A 6,001-nucleotide genomic window follows, 5' to 3' on the forward strand; every position below is an offset into this window, starting at 1 on the left:
TGTATCCTGAAATATGAGAAAAAGAGGTTAGATTATACTCACCTGGGCGGGCGGTCCGATCCGATGGGTGTCACGGTCTGGTCCGGGGCCTCCCATCTTCTTTCGATGACGTCCTCTTCTTGTCTTCATGCTGCGGCTCTGGCACAGGTGTACTTTGTCTGCCCTGTTGAGGGCAGAGCAAAGTACTGCAGTGCGCAGGATCTGGGTCTCTCTGACCTTTCCCGGCGCCTGCGCTCTGCAGTACTTTGCTCTGCCCTCAACAGGACAGACAAAGTACACCTGCTTTGGAGCCGCAGTGTGAAGACAAGAAGAGGACATCATCCTATGAAGATGGGAGGCCCCGGACCGGACGCGATGCCCATCGGACCGGACTGCAGCGGGCCTGCCCCTGGGTGAATATAATCTAACCTCTTTTTCTCATCTTTCAAGATACATCGGGGGCTTATATACAGCATTACAGAATGCTGTAGATAAGCCACTGATGCCGGTGGGCTTAGCTCAACTTCCATTTTGGGGGTGACAGGTTCCCTTTAATAGAGTATTCTCACGTTTGGAAGCTATTCCATGTCAATGAGATAGGGAATAACTTTCCAATCACTGTGGGTATGACCACTGGAACCCCCAACAGATCCTGAAGGACCCTATGTAAAAGGAGCGTTGATCATTCCTGTTCACTGCGATGCCATTAATTCTTATGGGAATGCCAAAGAAGCCAAATGCATAGCACAGCTCTTCAAATTAATGGTGCGCCAGTGTACATGGTTGACCATTTAAACAGTTCTCAGGATCAGTGAGGGTACCAACGGTCAGACCCCAAGCATCTGGTAAGTTATTGCCTACCTCACAGCAAAGAGATCATTTCCAAACTTGAGAATACCCCTTCAGTATCGGGTCTAGATTCATTAACGAGTCTGGTCTGAGTCTGATATTATTTTTGGATTCTGTTGTCTAGACTTGAGAAGAACAGGGATCACAAGGTCCCTATGTTGTCACACAGCCAGCCACCAAGCAATGAACAGTTATTATCTATCCAGTGGATCAGTCATAACTTACTTAGTCCAAAACACCCTTTTAACGATATGTACTATTTGAATGATTTTCATGTGATTTTTCGAAAATAAGCAGCTGCATTTCTCTAATCCCATCCTCCTCATGAGGAAGCAGAGCTGAAAAAGTTAGGAAGCTGATTCTGATAGTTAATGTAAGAGAGTTTAGTGCAGTCCTGTTATATACCACAGATAACATATCAGTAGATAATCAGTAGCTAAATAGCACATTTAGTTCCATAACCTCTTCGTTAATAAAATAATCCATAGTCAGTAATGTCTGCTCCCTCTGATTGCTCAGACCCCTTGAGAGTCTTTCTCCTTCCTTGTTGGTTTAGACTTTCACCCCTAAAGCTGACATTCTCATTTATAGCACCTAAGCGTGATCGTGCCGTCAACTTGTGTCTTCATGTGTTGAAATCCTTACGTCAAAGACCGATTGTAGAATTAATTAGTCCTGACTCACTTTGTTTTGACCTTTTTTAGCTTTTTACTGTGGACGTGACATCGTCAAGAAGAATGGCATATTTTCTCAACACTAATGTGCCTTGGACCTTGAAGTAGCTTTCTACCTGGCCACTGAACGATGATTATACATTTGTAATATAGAGTTATCCTACTGCTTGTCCTGTTTGCGTCTTATTGCCTCTCACCACTGATACCGATGTTCCAGTCTCCAAAACAAGGAGCCCAATGTGGAGTACCATGGGATTTCTAGACCGTGGCTACACTGCCTTTCCTGTGCTGTGGAGGCATGACACAGAGATACCGGTGCTCTCTATGTCACTGTAGGGCCATCTTGGATGAAGGAGGGTTGGAACTCCAATCTCAGTGGAAGCAAACCATCTAAGCAGAGAATACATAACAACTTTATAGTCACTTGGAATGCCAAGGAGAAGGGTTGCTTGGTTCATCAAAGGCTAGAATTCTACAGTCCCCTTGATGTTAATGGATCCTGTTATTTTCAGTACAATTCAGCTTGTTTCTGACAACTGCCATACATGCACGGCGCATGAGAGGTTCCTCTGTATCATTCTTGGCAGATGCAGGCTGTGTTACACAGCCATCATTTGCCTCTTACAGAAGCTTTCAGAGCTGAGATTCATCCAGTACTGTTCACCTCTTAAATGTCATTGTCAGTCTATTATCTGTAAATTAAAGCTAGGAATATATTAAATATAAATGATAACTTGTATTACATTCTTAGGAAATATTTTAGCAAAACAAGGTAGGAAACAAAAAAATGAATATGCAGATGAAACAGTGGTGAGTAGTAGTGATGAGCGAGCGTGAGGGTTCTCATGTTTGTTTCTAGCAGTTTAGACAATAATGGCTTTGTGTTATTTAGAGGGCACATCAAACGTACACTGGTATACGAGCTGTACACCGACTACTTTACATTGTATAAAAGTGTCATAACATCAGTGTTGTCCCATGAAAAGATATATTAAAATATTTGCAAAAATGGAATTGGTTTACTCACTTTTGTGCTATACTGTATATATAATTTAAAATGTGCAAGGTGTGCGGTAACGGACTGGGAAGTGCTGCTGAGGGTGTACGTAGAGGACAAGGTCGTGTACCAGGTGAAACTTTGCCTGCTGCAGAAGCTCATCCATGAGACCTAGCTTCCTGTCCCAATTTGCATGGGGACGCAGTACACCACAGTGACTGCCAGAAAACTGTTAGGCTACTTTCACACTAGCGTCGGTACGGGCCCGTCGCAGTGCGTCGGGCCGACGTACCGATGCATGCTGTGAAGTAAAATCACAACGGGGACAGCAGATGCAGTTTTACAACGCATCCGCTGCCCCATTGTAAGGTCCGGGGAGGAGGGAGCGGAGTTCCGGCCGCGCATGCGCGGTCGTAAAAAGCGGACCCGACGGACAAAAAAACGTTGCAAGCAACGTTTTTTTGTCCCGATGGACTGCAAAAACATGTCGCATCCATCGCACGACAGATGCAACGTGTGGCAATCTATCGCAATGCGTTGCTAATTAAAGTCTATGGAGATAAAACAGATCCTGCAGGCAACTTTGCAGGATGCGTTTTTTCTTCAAAACGACGCATTGTGACGTGCGTCGAACGACGCTAGTGTGAAAGTATCCTTAACAGGTGATCGGTTGGATGGCAGATAATGCCTCCAGTGTGTTTCTCAGCACCACCCTGTTTCACACGGTCCAGTCTCACTAGAGTCTGGACCACATAATTCTTACCTTGATCCTCCTTCCTACTGCCATGGTGACTCCCAGGAGACAAGTGATCCCACAATCAGACACTCCAAGGAGCTCTTTACATTTCCATTTATTGATTCTGGCCTCTTGCCCTGGATGTTTCAAGAGGGACAGGAGGAGCTCATGTGTAGTGATGCCCAAATATTTGAGCAGCCATGGTCAGGAGAAGATGATGGTGGTGAACAGCAATTATTTTCTCAAGAAGTAAATAATGATAAGACACAGTGACCAACAAGTGATATTGTTAAGTTAAAAAGTCAGGAGGACCAGAGTGAGAAAGCGGAAGATGAGGTGGTGGACAATGAAGTCACTGACCTAACCTGGGAAGGTGCCATGCAAAGCAAGGCCATAAGCGCAGAGGGAGGAGGGATCTGCAACACCGCAACAGGCAGCAGTGAGGAGGCCAGAGGGAGAAGGAGGGCAACTGTTCCCCAGAACATCCATACAGGCCAAGGGTTAGGTGTGCCCCAGTCTGGTATTTTTTTTAAAATAGGTCCAGACAATAAATGAATGGTCATTTGCCATTTCTACCAAGATCAGCAGGGGTCTGACCACTACCTGTCTGACCACCACCAGCATGTTCAGGTGTATGTCATGAAAGCACTCAACTCGAGTACCGAGCAATCAACCATTTTAGTGTTCGATCATTATTGGTGAGTAATAGTGTATAAATATAACTCACTATAAAATATAGTCCTATTTCTTCCGCTCCAGCTCTAATAAGTGGAAAGTATACGTTTTTTCACACTTAGTCTATGTTTGGATGTGCCGGTCAGGTTTTTGAAATGTATTCTTTAGCCTTCTGATCGTGCACTCCGCCTCCTAGCCACAGGTGTTTTAATTACAGCAGGTCCAATACCCCTCCAAAGAGAGAGAGAATTTTAGTCTAGGAAGAGGTTTTCACATGTACCCATTCAGATGGAGACGTTTATTCTCAGCGAGGTAAGGCAAGTGTAGGACCTGGTATAAGAGAGATGCCGTAAAGGGGCTACCAGGTACACATAAAATTGGCCATTTTTATGCGCTAAACGCTCTCATTTTTCATATTTCTAGTGCAGTAATGCAGTTCAAATTTCGTGTTTCAAGTTTGCATGTTTCAGCGCTGCAGTGTGCTGCCTTATTTACTTAACTAACCTGGGAAGGTGCCATGCAAAGCAAGGCCATAAGCGCAGAGGGAGGAGGGATCTGCAACACCGCAACAGGCAGCAGTGAGGAGGCCAGAGGGAGAAGGAGGGCAACTGTTCCCCAGAACATCCATACAGGCCAAGGGTTAGGTGTGCCCCAGTCTGGTATTTTTTTAAAAATAGGTCCAGACAATAAATGAATGGTCATTTGCCATTTCTACCAAGATCAGCAGGGGTCTGATCACTACCAGTCTGACCACCACCAGCATGCTCAGGTGTATGTCATGAAAGCACTCAACTCGAGTACCGAGCAATCGACCATTTTAGTGTTCGATCATTATTGGTGACTGGTGAGTAATAGTGTATAAATATAACTCACTATAAAATAAAGTCCTATTTCTTCCGCTCCAGCTCTAATAAGTGGAAAGTGTATGTTTTTTCACAATTTTATCACACTTTGAATTTTTTTTTCTGTTTTCTAGTACATTGTTTGGTAAAATCAATGGTGTCATTCAAAGCTAAACCTGTCCTGCAAAAAAAGCCATCATACGGCTCTATTGGATTGTCTCTCCTGGATGCTATTGTAATAACCTTTCAGCTGTAAAGAGTATTAGGTCCGTACAAATGAATATAAATATTAAATTCCTGCATTCACTGAAAGCAAATATTAAATAACTATTACTAGATGTTGTTTGTAATAAGTCCAAAATTTGTTTTGGCTTATATCTGTAATCTTCCACCCCGAGCAGAGTCTTATCTATCCCGAAGGCTTGCGGATATCATTCTCTGTGATATAGTGGAAGATGATTTTAATATGGTTGGATGTTTATTTTTCTACTTTGTTTTTTATTTTACGTTCACACATTGCACTTGGCTCATGGTCTGTTGCTCTTTTGCTGTAAGAAGGAATATCGGTTTTAATATGACATAAAAAGGGGCCATAAAAAAGATATCACTTGTGAAGACTCTACTAATAACATAATTCTGTATCGATTAAAAATTCTTATTGTTTTTACTATTTTTTATTAAAACTAAAGAAATATGATGGGAAATTAGAAAATTAGGAAAAGAAGTTCGAAAATTAATAGATAAATTAAAAAAAGGAAATTCAACAAATTAAATTATTAGAAGAAAAAAATGTACAAATTAAAATAAATTCAACTACCGTTTGTTGGTCAATCGCGTAATTGTCCGGATTATAGGGGGCAGCTAAAGATACAGTGGGCGGATCTGAGATAAGACCCCTCCGGGTAGTGATCTTTGACAAATTGGTGGGACTCTGAGCAGGCTTGGACTGGCAAACAGGAGAACAGGAAAATTCTCCGGTGGGCCGCTGTATAATGTCACATTAATTTAATGCACTTTAATAAGTTCAATTAGAAATTCAATTCTGCTACATCAATGGGAATAGTCAGAGGAGTTTAGTAGTTCTAGACATCAGCTTTGTCACTGTTTATTGACGTTGTACTTTGCCCCTTATTAACTGCCTGTTTTGCTCATCGATCACGTAAGTGACAAGTGTGGCATTTTGTAAAGCGTGTGCTTTTACTGTCTGCTGGCATCAGTGCTCAGGCTCTTCCCTCTGTACTAACGTCAC

This window comes from Ranitomeya imitator, chromosome 4 (assembly GCF_032444005.1).
Source record: "Ranitomeya imitator isolate aRanImi1 chromosome 4, aRanImi1.pri, whole genome shotgun sequence".
NCBI classification, from domain to species: domain Eukaryota; kingdom Metazoa; phylum Chordata; class Amphibia; order Anura; family Dendrobatidae; genus Ranitomeya; species Ranitomeya imitator.